Source organism: Bombina bombina, chromosome 1 (genome assembly GCF_027579735.1).
Source record: "Bombina bombina isolate aBomBom1 chromosome 1, aBomBom1.pri, whole genome shotgun sequence".
NCBI classification, from domain to species: Eukaryota; Metazoa; Chordata; class Amphibia; order Anura; family Bombinatoridae; genus Bombina; species Bombina bombina.
Genome location: NC_069499.1, coordinates 592,248,754 through 592,265,136, shown reverse-complemented (window position 1 = coordinate 592,265,136; position 16,383 = coordinate 592,248,754).

The window sequence follows — 16,383 nt, the reverse complement described above, 5'->3', positions numbered from 1 at the left end:
CTAAAGGACCGCGACTTTGGGGATAAGACTGAGGAAAGACTGGCTGAGACTGTTGGATCTTTCAGGAGTGCCTTGGCTTTAAGCTGACCTGAATTTTATGATTGTCCAGGAATGGGAACTCAAAGTGGCATATGCAGAGCTTCTGGATCCTGATCATCAATCTGGCTCCGAGCTTATGGTCTTGGACCAGGGGGCCACCCTAGCAGAAGCGCTGGTAAACGGGCACAGAGCCGCCAGCCTCTGTCCAGCACCTGCAACAGCTCCAGGAAACAAGGGAGAGGAGGAAGTCGTCCTCCCTCCCCTTACAGAGAACCCCTTGCAGGGAGAGATGGATGTCAATAACCCTCCACAGCAGCAGAACCCCTTCCCTGGAGAGGAGACAGTCGGTCTCTCTCCCCAGCAGCAGAGCCATCCCCTGGGAGCGGAGGTAGTCGTCCTCCCTCCCCGTAAACAGAACCCCTTCCTGGGAGAGGAGACAGTCGGTCTCTCTCCCCAGCAGCAGAGCCATCCCCTGGGAGCGGAGGTAGTCGTCCTCCCTCCCCGTAAACAGAACCCCTTCCTGGGAGAGGAGACAGTCGGTCTCTTTCCCCAGCGGCAGAGCCAGGAGCAAGGAGAGGAAACAGTCGGTCTCTCTCCCCAGCGGCAGAGCCAGGAGCCGGGAGTGGAGACAGTCGGTCTCTCTCCCCAGCAGCAGAGCCATCCCCTGGGAGCGGAGGTAGTCGTCCTCCCTCCCCGTAAACAGAACCCCTTCCCGGGAGAGGAGACAGTCGGTCTCTCTCCCCAGCGGCAGAGCCAGGAGCCGGGAGAGGAGACAGTCGGTCTCTCTCCCCAGCGGCAGAGCCATCCCCTGGGAGTGGAGGTAGTCGTCCTCCCTCCCCATAAACAGAACCCCTTCCTGGGAGAGGAGACAGTCGGTCTCTCTCCCCAGCGGCAGAGCCAGGATCTGGGAGAGGAGACAGTCGGTCTCTCTCCCCAGGGGCAGAGCCATCCCCTGGGAGCGGAGGTAGTCTTCCTCCCTCCCCGTAAGCAGAACCCCTTTCTGGGAGAGGAGACAGTCGGTCTCTCTCCCCAGCGACAGATCCATCCTTCGGGAGCGGAGGTAGTCGTCCTCCCTCCCCTTACAGAGAAGCCCTTGCAGGGAGAGACGGGTATCAATATCTCTCCCCAGCGGCCGAATCCCTTTCTGGGAGAGGAGACAGTTGGTCTCTCTCCCCAGCGGCAGCACAGTTTCCCATGGAGCGGAGGTAGCAGACCTCCCTCCCCAGCGGTAGATCTCCTTCTCGGGAGAAAAGACAGACAGACTCTCCCCTCAGTAGCTTGGCAGGGTCTCTACCCTTTTCTTGTCCCGGAGTATTTCTCACAGGGGGCAGGCGTTGCATTGGGCAAGGAGGATAAAAAGTGTATACAGTTGGTGCCACATGTTTGGGCACCCGAGCTTTACCTGCCCCACCAAGGAGCAACCTCCCCCTCTGGTCTGGAATGGGAATACAGTTGGGAAACCGGCACAAGCTTTGTTTGTGGGTGGGTCACAGAGTGTCACAGAGAGAGGCACGTTGCCTTATGTGACTATCCCTGTGCCCAGGGCGCAGGGTATAAATGTCAGCAGGAACCCCCCAGGATGCCCCAAGCTTTGTTTGTGGGAGGGTCACAGAGTGTCACAGAGAGAGGCATGTTGCCTTATGTGACTATCCCTGTGCCCAGGGCGCAGGGTATAAACGTCAGCAGGAACCCCCCAGGATGCCCCAAGCTCAGGAGACATGGGATAACCTCTCCCAGCAACAGAGACGTGGAGGGCCACCATCAGACAGCCCCAGGCCAACCCATTAAGGGTCTAGCCGGGTCTGCCGAACTGGAGGGGGGGAGATGTCATGGATACCAGGCTGCAAGGGTTAAACCCCTACCCCCTATAACCTTCCCGCTGTTGTTATCTAGTCTAGGTGTGAAGTGTTTTTCTGTTAATTGTGTGAGTCATCCATTGTCCTTCTGTAAGTCAGGATGTGATTAGAATCTGTTTAACTAACCATTGTCTGATGTTTGTCTCATTGTATAATATTTGTTTCTATTTGTGTAGTAACTACCCCCATGTGTTGGAAATATATAAAAGCTGTGTTTTCTGTGCAATAAAGAAGTTCTTGTTTCACCTGAATATGCTAGTCTGTCTAGTTACTTAGGTGAGCTCAAGCTAAAATAACTTTTCCTGGGCTACATAGCAGCCTGTTCAAGGCAGAGAAAGGATTCTCAGGCAGAGCTACCCAGCCTGGGTAGCTGGAGTCTGTCACAGGGTGGGACCCTGGGTACTGATGCTGTCGGGCATCAGGGGTGGCTACAGGCTGTGGTCACTTGCCAGCTACATAGCTGCAGTCGGCAGGGAGGAAGCAGGACACATTGGGCGGAGCTACCCAGTCGGGGTAGCCGGGGGTATCCGTCACAGAGGGTTTTCCTGGTCATACACCAGCTCTTCACAAAACAAGCAAACAAAAGCTTCCATTGATTGTGGTTGCTCTGAGGAGACCAAAACCACTGAGAAACAACAGGGGTGAGGTTGTAGGAGGGTGGGGGTTAGCCTTAGCTCTCTGGTATCCGTGACAATGTATTTTTCCTTTTGCAGACTGTCAGTTTCATATTTGGGAAAAGCATATTTAGGCAAATATTTTTTTCTTACCTGGGGTATAGTCTTTTTTCTACTTGACAGTTTTCTCATTAAATTTTGTGGGCAAAATTAGGCTCGCAAGGGCGCAAAATGCCGAAGTTTATTGCGTCATTTTTCTCGTGAAAATTTTTTTGGTGCAAAGTTATGTCCGATGAAGCAAATTCGTCATTTCCAGTGTCTTAGTTGACACCGAGTTCCTTGCTCAAGGTTGTGTCGTCAATAATGCGAGTGTGTCATTTCCGGATGTTGTTAGCGCCAAAAAAATTTCAGTTACGTTGTTTGTCATACTTGGCGCCAAATAATTTAATTATTTAAAACCCCATTTCTATGTGTCTCTTGCCTTTTTCTATGTTAGAGGGCTATGCTGTTTGCATTTTTTTTCCATTCCTGAAACTGCCATATAAGGAAATTGATAATTTTGCTTTATATGTTGTTTTTTCTCTTACATTTGCAAGATGTCTCAATCTGATCCTGTCTCAGAAACCACTGTTGGAACCCTGCTGCATGATAACAGTTCTACCAAAGCTAAGTGCATTTGTTGTAAATTTGTGGAGATTTTATCTCCAGCTGTGTTATGTAATAGTTGTCACGATAAGCTTTTACATGCAGAGAATGTGTCCATCAGTAATAGTACTATGCCTGTTGTTCCTTCAACATCTAATGTACAAGATATACCTGTAAATTTAAAAGATTTTATTGCTGATGCGATTCAAAAGGCTTTGTCTGCCATCCCGCCTTCTAATAAACGTAAAAGGTCTTTTAAAACTTCTCATAAAGTTGATGAAATTTCAAATGACCAACAACATACTGAATTATCCTCTTCTGATGAGTATCTATCTGATTTAGAAGATCCTTCTTCAGATATTGACACTGACAAATCTACTTATTTATTTAAAATGGAGTATATTCGTTCCTTGTTAAAAAAAAGTGTTGATTACATTGGATATTGAGGAAACTAGTCCTCTTGATATTAAAACTAGTAAACGTTTAAATTCTGTTTATAAACCCCCTGTGGTTACTCCATAGGTTTTTCCAGTTCCTGATGCTATTTCTGATATGATTTCTAAGGAATTGAATAGGCCTGGTACTTCTTTTATTCCTTCTTCAAGGTTTAAAAAATTGTATCCTTTGCCAGCAGTTAGATTGGAGTTTTGGGAAAAGATCCCCAAAGTTGATGGGGCTATTTCTACTCTTGCTAAACGTACTACTATTCCTATGGAAGATAGTACTTCTTTTAAAGACCCTTTAGATTGGAAACTTGAATCTTATCTAAGGAAAGTTTATTTATATTCTGGTCATCTTCTCAGGCCTGCCATTTCTATGGCTGATGTTGCAGCTGCATCAACTTTTTGGTTAGAAAGTTTAGCGCAGCAGGAAACGGAACCTGATTTGTCTAGCATTGTTCGCTTGCTTCAACATGCTAATCATTTTATTTGTGATGCCATTTTTGATATCATCAAAATTGATGTTAAATCTATGTCTTTAGCTATTTTAGCTAGAAGAGCTTTGTGACTTAAATATTGGAATGCTGACATGGTATCTAAGTCTAGATTACTATCACTTTCTTTCCAAAGTAATAAGTTATTTGGTTCTCAGTTGGATTCAATTATTTCAACTGTCACTGGGGGGAAGGGAGTTTTTTTGCCTCAGGATAAAAAATCTAAGGGTAAATTTAAAGCTTCTAACCGCTTTCGTTCCTTTCGACAAAATAAGGAACAGAAACCTAATCCTTCCCCCAATGAAACTGGTTTCAATTGGAAACCTTCTTCAAGTTGGAATAAATCAAAACCATTTAAGAAATCAAAGCCAACCCCCAAGTCTGCATGAAGGTGTGGCCCTCATTCCAGCTCAGCTGGTAGGGGGCAGATTGAGATTCTTCCAAAACATTTGGGCAGAATGGATTCAGAATAGGATTCAGAGTAAGACCTCCTGTGAGAAGATATTTTCTCTCACGCATCCCAGTAAATCCAGTAAAGGCTCAAGCTTTTCTGAAGTGTGTCTCAGACCTGGAGCTTTCAGGGGTAATCATACCAGTTCCCTTTCAGGAACAGGGTCTGGGGTTTTATTCAAATCTATTCATTGTTCCAAAGAAAGAAAATTCTTTCAGGCCAGTTCTGGATCTGAAAATTTTGAATCGTTATGTAAGAGTGCCAACTTTCAAAATGATGACTATAAGGACTATTCTGCCTTTTTTTCTGCAAGGGCATTATATTTCCACAATAGACTTACAGGATGCTTATCTTCATATTCCGATTCATCCAGACCATTATCAGTTTCTGAGATTCTCTTTTCTAGACAAGTATTACCGTTCCGTTTGGCCTAGCGACAGCTCCAAGAATCTTTTCAAAGGTTCTCGGTGCCCTACTCTCTGTAATCAGAGAACGGGGTATTGCAGTATTTCCTTATTTGGACAATATCTTGGTACTAGCTCAGTCTTTACATTATGCAAAATCTCACACAAATCATCTAGTGTTGTTTCTTCAGAGACATGGTTGGAGGATCAATTTACCAAAAAGTTCTTTGATTGCTCAGACAAGGGTCACCTTTTTAGGTTTCCAGATAGATTCAGTGTCCTTGATTCTGTCTCTAACAGACAAGAGACGTTTAAAATTGGTTTCAGTTTGTCGGAACCTTCAGTCTCAATCATTCCCTTAAGTGGCTATGTGCATGGAAGTTTTAGGTCTCGTGACTGCAGCATCGGACGCGATCCCCTTTGCTCGTTTTCATATGAGACCTCTCCAGCTTTGTATGCTGAACCAATGGTGCAGGGATTATACAAAGATATCACAATTAATATCCTTAAATCCCAAGGTTCGATTCTCTCTGACTTGGTGGTTAGATCACCATCGTGTAATTCAAGCGGCCTCTTTTATTCATCCAACCTGGACTGTGATCACAACAGATGCAAATTTTTCAGGTTGGGGAGCTGTCTGGGGATCTCTGACAGCACAAGGGGTTTGGAAACCTCAAGAGGCGAGGTTACCAATCAATATTTTAGAACTCTGTGCTATCTTCAGGGCTCTTCAGGTGTGGCTTCTGTTGAAGAGAGAACCGTTCATTTGTTTTCAGACAGACAACATTACAACTGTGGCATATGTCAATCATCAGGGTGGGACTCGTAGTCCCCAAACTATGAAAGAAGTATCTCCGATACTTGCTTGAGCAGAATCCAGCTCCTGTCTAATTTCTGAGGTTCATATCCCAGGTATAGACAATTGGGAAGCGGATTATCTCAGCCGTCAGACTTTACATCCGGGGGAGTGGTCACTCCATCCAGATGTGTTTTCTCAGATTGTTCAGATGTGGGGTCTTCCAGAAATAGATCTGATGGGTTCCCATCTAAACAAGAAACTTCCCAGGTACCTGTCCAGGTCCAGGGATCCTCAGGCAGAAGCAGTGGATGCGTCAGCAGTTCCTTGGTGTTACCAACCTGCTTATATCTTCCCCGCCTCTAGTTCTTCCAAAAGTGATTTCCAAAATCATCATAGAACAATCGTTTGTGTTGCTGGAAGCTCCAGCATGGCCTCCCAGGTTTTGATTTACGGATCTTGTTCGGATGTCCAGCTGCCATCCTTGGCCACTTCCATTAAGGCGAAACGCGTAAGATAGGAGCATACCTTGTGTCCTGAAGCCTGCTCCGAAATAAACTTGTTTATTTGACTCCAAGACTCAGCTTCCCTTTTTCCTCATTTGTCCACTTCCATTAAGGCTAGACCTTCTGTCTCACGGTCCGCTTTTCCATCACGATCCATCAGGATCTCAAATAATTAAATTTGAAGGTATGGAAATTGAACACCTAGTGCTTAGTCATAGAGGTTTCTCTGACTCAGTGACTATGTTACAGGCTTGTAAATCTGTTTCTAGGAAGATTTATTATCGAGTTTGGAAGACATATTTCATGATGTTCTTCTCATAAATTCTCCTGGCATTCTTTTAGAATTCCTAGAATTTTACAGTTTCTTCAGGATGGTTTGGATAAAGGTTTGTCTTCAAGTTCCTTAAAGGTACAAATCTATGCTCTTTCGGTTTTATTTCACAGAAAGATTGCTAAGCTTCCTGATATTTGGTCTGTATCAAGCCTGTCATTAAATCAATCTCTCCTCCTTGGAGTCTTTATTTGGTTTTGAAGGGCTTACAGGCTCCTCCTTGTGAGCCTATGCATTCTTTGGACATTAAACTACTTTCTTGGAAAGTGTTGTTCCTTTTGGCCATCTCTTCTGCTAGAAGAGTTTCTGAATTATCTGCTCTTTCTTGTGAATCTCCTTTTCTGATTTTTCATCAGGTTAAGGCAATTTTGCGGACTTCATTTAAATTCTTACCTAAAGTTGTGAATTCTAACAACATTAATAGAGAAATTGTTGTCCCTTCTTTGTGTCCTAATCCTAAGAATTCTTTGGAGAAATCCTTACATTCTTTGGATGTGGTAAGAGCTTTGAAATATTAAGTTGAAGCTACTAAAAATTTCAGGAAGACTTCTAGTCTATTTGTTATCTTTTCTGGTTCTAGGAAATGTCAGAAGGCTTCTGCCATTTCCTTGGCATCTTGGTTAAAGCTTTTGATTCATCAGGCTTATTTGGAGTCGGGTCAGGCCCCGCCTCAGAGAATTACAGCTCATTCTACTAGATCAGTTTCCACTTCGTGGGCTTTTAAGAATGAAGCTTCAGTTGATCAGATTTGCAAAGCAGCAACTTGGTCTTCTTTGCATACATTTACAAAATTCTACCATTTTAATGTATTTGCATCTTTGGAAGCAGTTTTTGGTAGAAAAGTTCTTCAGGCAGCTGTCTCAGTTTGATTCTTCTGCTTATGTTTTAAGTTTCTTTCCTTCATTTATGAGAAAAACTTATTTTTTTGGTTGTGGATTTAATTTTCTCAGCAGAAAATGGCTGTTATTATTTTATCCCTCCCTCTCTAGTGACTCTTGTGTGGAATTCCACATCTTGGGTATTTCTATCCCATACGTCACTAGCTCATGGACTCTTGACAATTACATGAAAGAAAACATAATTTATGTAAGAACTTACCTGATAAATTCATTTCTTTCATATTGGCAAGAGTCCATGAGACCCACCCTTTTTATGGTGGTTATGATTTTTTTTGTATAATGCACAATTATTTCCAAATTCCTTTGTTGATGCTTTTTACTCCTTTCTTTTTCACCCCACTACTTGGCTATTCGTTAAACTGAATTGTGGGTGTGATGAAGGGTGTATTTATAGGCATTTTGAGGTTTGGGAAACTTTGCCCCTCCTGGTAGGATTGTATATCTCATATGTCACTAGCTCATGGACTCTTGCCAATATAAAAGAAATTAATTTATCAGGTAAGTTCTTACATAAATTATGTTATTTTTTTAAAAAGAATATTACTGTTGATCGCAAACAAGGTAAGTTAACTTTCACTCCATGTTTCTTAACTTTGGGATCTAGGGAAACCTAGGGTTCCAAAATCTCATTGAAAGACGGACAATATTTATAAAAAAAATGTTTCTCCATATTTCTTATATTTCTAGGGCAGTGATGGCTAACCTTGGAACCCCAGATGTTTTGAAACTACATGTTTTTGCCTGTGTGGTTCCCGACTTTCTGCTTCATTCTAGACTACCCTTCTGGATTACTACTTTTTTCTGTTGCAGACCATCTGGCTTTTGATGTTGGCTTGTTGACTTTGCATTGACCATTCCAGAATTGTTTGGTCATGACCTGGGTTGCATCCACTACATTGAATCAGTGTTTATCTTAGTCACTACTGGATCCTTAACTGGAAAGACTCTTAGTCCTTAAAAATATAATCAATGTCAAAATAATATATGTAAAGGATATATTCAAATTTGTAAATGCCCTAAGTATAATTTGAGATCCTTGAAAGACGTTTTATACTGTTGAAACGTGTACAGTGTTTATTCTTAGCTGAATAAAGCAGTTAATTTTATTTATCTTCAAAATAAGTTGCAGATACTTTCTAGGTCCCCTGATATTCAAAGCTTCTAAAAAAGGGCGGACACACAAAGTGCCAATGAGAAACAATAATCATGGCTTCTGAAAAAACTCTGCCGACATCGCCACTTGTTGGCACTTTCAGTGGGCGAGGGGCCTTATTTGAAATGTTCCTACACAGCCCAGACAGTGCACTTACTGAAACTAAACACAGTTTCTGTGTAGGAACACTTCAAATAATGCATACCTAAACTACTCTTAAAAAAATCCTAATTTAAAAAAAAGGTTGCCCTTAAAATTAAATTTGGTAGGGCCCTAAAGTGATTACATTTGTTCTGCAGAAAAAAAACCTGACCTAAAAAAAGAATCCCTATAAAAAACGAAGTTAAAAAAAAAACTTTCCTAAAAAAAAAAAATTGCCCTAACAAAGGGTATTTTGTAGGGCATTGTCCTAAAATATTTACAGATTTTTTGGGGGGCAAAAATAATAAACCCTATTCTAAAAAAAAATTCCCCCAAAAAAATCCTAACTCTTAACCCCAAAGTTTCTACTCACCCAACTTGAATCTTGCTCCTATGCTCTACAAATAACCGTTAATAATAATTAAAGCTTTTTCTACCTCGCAGCTCTTCTGATCATCAGGTCTTAGAAGTTAAATGAATGGACTGTACATATTGAGCACAGTCTTGCTGTGATATTGCTATCATAGATCTTGCTTATTTGCCTTATATAATAACCAAGCCAAGATGGATTTAGCAGAGATGGCGAACATTATTACAATTCTGTCTCATCAGCTTTCTACAATGCAAGACTTGCAGGTCTCTCAACTGAATCTGCTACAATGGGTAGAGAGCTTACAGGCTCAGGTACAGACTGCTAGTGCTGCTTCAGCAGTTGTTGTGGCTGTGGGAGTCAGTCTACCATCAGCCTCTGGCAAACAGCATGCTGGTTACTTGACACATGTTGAGCCAAGTTTGCCATTACCAGAGAAGTTTAATGGAGATAGACAGCAGTTTCTGTAACAAACAACAAACCAATTTCCTGGCAGGGCACACATCTTCAGCATCAGGTGGAGTGTTGTTATTTCAGAATAAAACAAGCTGGAACCATTGTCTGAGAGCCAAAACTCATCGCATACCCTTACTGGGACACTGTAAACACAGTATTCAAGCAAAGGCCAAGGGTAAGACAGAAATTAGACTAAACTTAGTAACTGTTCTCTAGTACTTTAACCCCTTTGCGACCGAGGACGTGCCAGGAACATCCTACAAAAAAATACCCTTCGTGACCAAGGACGTTCCTGGCACAATCTCTGGGGTTTCAAGCGATTGAAGCGACCCTGATCGCTTCCAGACGCTTTTATGGTATTGCAGTGATGCCTCGATATTGAGGCATCCTGCAATACCATTTTTTTACACACCGATGCAGAGAGAGCCACTCTGTGGCCCTCTCTGCACTGGTAGCGATGGTGCCGATCATTGGTGGGTGGGTAGGCTGACCATATTGACGCTTTAAGAAGGAACACATATGAAAAATACATATGTGAGGGTTCTTATACAAAACAATTTCTTTAAACAGCCCTGAAAACAGCCCTGACACATGTATTTTTCATATGTGTCCCTTTTTAAAGCGGCAATATGGTAAGCCTATGGGTGGGAGCATTAGCAGGGAGGCGGGTGGGCGGCCCATCGCTACCCGGCATCCGATTCCTGTATGTGCATGCCAGGTGCCGGGAGCGTGCGGGGGGCCTGCGGGTGCCCACGCGCAGCAACCACTGCCACCTACGTAATTGAATGGAAAGGAGGAAGAGGGTGGGGGAAAAAAATAACGACTGAAGGATCTGGGAGGGGGAGAGGGAGGGGAGTATTGAGTGGGGGGAGCCGCTACACTACAGAAAAATGATAATTTTATTTAAAAAAAACAACAACTTTTTTTGGGGGGAGCAAACTGGGTTTGGGGGCTAAGGTGGGGTCCATCACAGCTGAATAAATATAAAAAAAAAATCCTTTTATTTTAGTACTGGCAGCCTTTCTGCCAGTACTTAAGATGGCGGGGACAATTGTGGGGTAGGGGAGGGAAGATAGCTGTTTGGGAGGGATCAGGGTGTGGGATGTGTCAGGTGGGAGGCTGATCTCTACACTAAAGCTAAAATTAACCCTACAAGCTACCTAATTAACCCCTTCACTGCTGGGCATAATACAAGTGTGGTGCGCAGCGGCATTTTGCGGCCTTCTAATTACCAAAAAACAATGCCAACCCCATATATGTCTGCTATTTCTGAACAAAGGGGATCCCAGAGAAGCATTTACAACCATTTGTGCCATAATTGCACAAGCTGTTTGTAAATAATTTCAGTGAGAAACCTAAAGTTTGTGAAAAAGTGAACTTTTTTTTTTATTTGATCGCATTTGGCGGTGAAATGGTGGCATGAAATATACCAAAATGGGCCTAGATCAATACTTATGGTTGTTTACTACACTAAAGCTAAAATTAACCCTACACGCTCCCTAATTAACCCCTTCACTGCTGGGCATAATACACGTGTGGTGCGCAGCAGCATTTAGCGGCCTTCTAATTACCAAAAAACAACACCAAAGCCATATACAGTATGTCTGCTATTTCAAGCTGTTTGTAAATAATTTCAGTGAGAAACCTAAAGTTTGTGAAAAAGTGAACGTTTTATTTTTATTTGATCGCATTTGGCGGTGAAATGGTATATACCAAAATGGTCCTAGATCAATACTTTGGGTTGTCTACTAAAATATATATATATATATATATATATATATATATGTCAAGGGATATTAAGGGGTTCCTGACAGATATCAGTGTTCCAATTTAGCTATGGCTAATTTTGAAAAAAAAAAAGGTTTGGAAATAGCAAAGTGCTACTTGTATTTATTGCCCTATAACAAGCAAAGAACATGTAAACATTGGGTAATTCTAAACTCAGGACAAAATTTAGAAACTAATTAGCATAGGAGGTTTTTGGTGGTTGTAGATGTGTAACAGATTTTGGAGGTCAAAGTTTTTTTTTTTTCATTTCTTCCTCATATTTTATTTATAGTAAATTATAAGATATGATGAAAATAATGGTATCTTTAGAAAATCAATTTAATGGCGAGAAAAACGGTATATAATATGTGTGGGTACAGTAAATGAGTAAGAGGAAAATTACAGCTAAACACAAACACAGCAGAAATGTAAAAATAGCCCTGGTCCCAGACGGTCAACTAATGGAAAAGTGCCCTGGTCACGAAGGGGTTAATCAGCTCCTACAAAAAAAACAACAAGTACTAGAAAGTAACTGTAAGATTATAAATTCAAATATCAAAGAAAAACATACCTTTGTAAAAGTTTATACAGATGAAGACAAAATTTACATAAGTTACTTTAAAGGGCCATAATACCCAAATGTTTAAACACTTGAAAGTGATGCAGTATAGCTGTAAAAAGCTGACTAGAAAATATCACCTGAACATCTCTATGTAAAAAAGAAAGATATTTTACCTCAAAAGTTTCTCAGTAGCCACATCCCATTGTAAAGGACTTCTAAGCAGCAAATCATTATGTCTGTCTAGGGACAGCCGAAGGAGCGATCTTTTGTGCACACTCATCTTATTTCCCTATTCAGTGTAAGGAAGTTTACAATTAAATCTCATGAGAATTAAGTGAAATCTCATGAGATCACAGTAAAAGAGTTCATGACCTCAGCACTGCTGATGCTGAATGGCTGCAGTTCATTTCTTCATTTTTAATTTTTTTTTTACCTGCAGCTGGGCTGCAGCTGAGTATAACTTTTTACACAGCACTTACTCTGCTGAGCTGAGGAAGTTGTGAGGTAAAATATCTTCCTTTTTTACATAGAGATGCTCAGGTGATATTTTCCTGTCAGCTTTTTACAGTTATACTGCATCAGTTTCAAGTAATTTAGCATATGAGTATTATGTCCCTTTAAAAGCAGATCTCCTGATAGTAGAGGAATCCAAGGAAATCTAAATTCAGATAGTCCATTTCAAAGCCTCACAGGGAAAAGCAGCACAAAATAATTTAACAAATGCAGGGCTAGATTACGAGTGACGCGCTAACCGTTATGCGCGAGCAATAACGGGTTTATCACGGGTGTTTTTTTCAAGTTGAAAATAAAAATGTTCGCTTTAATGCAATTGAATTTTATGTACATTGAGTTAGTGTGACTAGAGCTAGAGCTCTGGTTAACTGTTATGCTCAAATAAAAAGTTGCACAAAACACATTAAAAATTTCAGTTGCATTCACAATTATCAAAACTGTTTGGGACCGGAAAAGGTTCGGATTTTAGAATATTTGAATTTTTATAATGGAACAGTTGGGGAAGGGGATGGGACCAAGTGTAAACAATAGTTTGTTATGTCATTTGGGAAATATTTAAATTTCATAATACAGCTTATACATGCAACTAAAGGTAGTTTTATATAATGTTTAAAACACCTATGTGACTTACAGGCAGGGAAAAAAGTAATTTTTGAAAAGTTTATTTTGAAAAGAAGAAGAAACAAAATGTTTGGATTTTAGAGTAAATTTGGATTCTGGAATTCTAGATTTAGGAATATGTACCTGTATTCATATTAAATAAAGTGTTTAACTGTGTTTGCACGGTAAATATTTCACATTCCAATATTTTTCACATATGGAAATATGTTCTTAGTATTTTTAAATACATATTCCAATATATATACTGTATATATATATCTGTATATATACCTATAAATAATCATCTATATATATATATATATATATATATATATATATATATATATATATATATATATAGAGATAGATAGATAGATAGGAGTTCCAGTAGGATCCAGCACTCACTATAGCAGTATCAACCACCGGGTTGCACTCCAACATACACTAGATAAAGTCCACCAAAGAAGGCACTCTCTGTATTAAAAAATAAACGTAATGTTTAATCAGGTAACGTTTTCGGGGTCTCCCCCGTCCTCAGACTTGCATAAACATCAAAAGTTACCTTACATATATAGTCTCTCCTACACCAGTGAATCCGTATACTGCAGCGTCTCCATCGTGCAACTGCCCATGCGTGTGAGTCTCTACATGGCCCAATTTGGGACATGTGGCAATGACCTGTTTCATGATGCACGGATCAAACTTTTCCGAAGATATATAGATGACCGCTTCATCATCTGGAACAGTAGCCCATCTGATCTTGAACAGTGGTTTGGAGTTCTTAACACTTGAAATTTAAGATGACATACAATGACCGTATGTTTGACTTTTTTGATCTACGTATCTATAAGTCTGGATCTGGATTACACCCCACATTGTTCCAAAAGGATACAGATATGAACTCTATCCTAGAATTCACCAGCTACCATCCTCCGTATCTAAAAAAAAACACTTCCAAAATCACAGTTTAAACGTATGATATGCAACAACAGTGATGATGAAGTCAAACTCAAACAGATCAATGAAATGAAAGAGGGTGGTGATAGGAACACATTTCTGCTGCAAAGAGAAGCATGCTGGACATACATTTTGGACATCCTAGTTCCAAATGGGCTTAATACCCAGTTGGATTGGCAAATGTGTATGTAATACTAATGTCTTCCTTATAGATGTTAAGCTGATGTGTGTATATATGTATAGGTTTTCTTCCAATCATTGGCAGTATTTGAATGACTCTCATCCCCTAGTCTCCCTAATGTCCACACTTATATTTACTATCTGAATATTTACTGTTCAAATGCTTTACTTTTAGATACTACTAGGGAACACATTATGAGTTTGTGGTCCTTTCCATATCTAGAACTTACACATAGGCCCACATATATTATCTGAGCCTGTAAAATTACTGTCTCTCCCTTAGATGACAAGCTGTGTATATATGTATTCATTTTTCTTCCAAACCTTGGCAGTAGTAGTTTCCCTAATGTCTACACTCATATTTACTGATTTACTATTATTTGGATATTAATAGAGCACTTACTATTATGAGTTTGTGGTCCTTTCCAAAGTTAGCCCCCACACATAGGCACACTAATATTTACCTTTGTAATATATTAGCTTTGTTTACGTTTGTATCACATTCCCTGCTAGTACTGCTTAGGCAGCAGGGAGATTTAATTTGCCTATGTATTATCTCTGTTTTTTAACATATTTAATAACAGGGATAGTGCTCTAGATTCAGTATATTTTACCGGTCCCAACTGCCTGCTTCCCTCTATTTAGCCTGCCGAGTTGTTAGGATGGTTGCTATGGCAACCTAGATATACATAATAGGCGTGTATCGGCTGTTTGAGGACCTCTATGTGGGCTTCTATGAGCACTTTACAGTTAAGCTTGTAGGCTAGACGTTTTTGTCTGTATATTATCCATCTGTTCCTGATCCATTATGATTTATGAGAATTTTAACTGTTTTCACTATGTTTGAGCATAGGGCCGTAATCCTGCGTTGCCTGGATGATGACATCACCAGTGGGTGGCGCCCCTACCCGGGAGATGGCGGTTTTCACTGTTAAATGGTGGCTGGTATTTAGTTAGTTACTTTGTTTGCTTTGATGTATGTCTGAGGAAGGGGCTAAACCTCCGAAAACGTTCACGCTAGCACATTAAATTTACAAAAAAGATACGGTGAGTGCACTCTTTTTCTTGATCTATATTTCTCTCTTTCTGTGGCACCCTGGGCCCCAATGGTCATCTGGAGTGCTTGTCTGTAAAAATCATATATCATTATATATATATATATATATATATATATATATATATATTGTACCAAAAAGCCATCAGATATATATAGAAATATGTACTTATGAAAAAATAGAACATATTCTGCCATTGAAGTCTATTGGGGAATACATTAACGCGGTCCCGATATTCTAACCGTCTTTATTGCATGCGTCAAGTTTGTGCGCAAGCAAAAACTTTTTACTGTCTGCTTGTAATACGCGCGTTACCCGACACATGCAAAGCGGGAGTCCACAAACAAGCAAAAGTCTTATACCAAGTCAGTCCAAAACAAAGGGTTAATACAAAAGCATAGTCAGGGGAAGCAGAAATCAAATCAGTATATCCAAGTAGTAAACTGCCAGAGTAAGAGGTAATAACTCAATACACAAGCAACCTAATGCTGCAAACACAAAACTTATAACTTATATAACTTATAAGACTAACTACTACAATTTGGGCCTAATTGACCTTCTAGGTCTCCTTAAAGGTACAGTATACCTTACTGCAGCAAGAACAGAAATCACTCTTCTGGCCAAGTACCTGTTATGACAGTTTAGTACCTTCGTCACAGTCTGTCAGATTCTATTTTCAGTAAAACCTGGCACTTATTCTACTCACTTTGTTAAGGTTTGAAATGCTATAGCTTTATTGACTGGTGAACCTGAGACTGGTGAAATGCTTGTGCAATGCTGCCCCCTGCACATTTGTGGCCAATCGGACACTAGCATGGGGTGTCAATCATCCCAATCGTATCTAATCAGGATGATTGCTGTCTGTCACCTTAGAGGTGGCTGCTTCTTAAAGTGAAGGTTAAGTTAGCTCGATTCTATTTCTTCTGTAAATACTATAAAAATGAATGCTAGTTTAATTCATCATTTTTTTTATTTTCTTATATTTACCCAGTTCTCACCGTTTTTTCCTCGATTTTCCTATGCTTCTAAAACAACCTGTTTTTTTAATTTTTTTTCGATCCGGTCACGTTCTTTCATAATCCAATAGTAAAGCTGGCCGTTAGGCGGCCGTCATTTTACGTCACAGCATTATTTGACGATCTGCGCATGCGTTG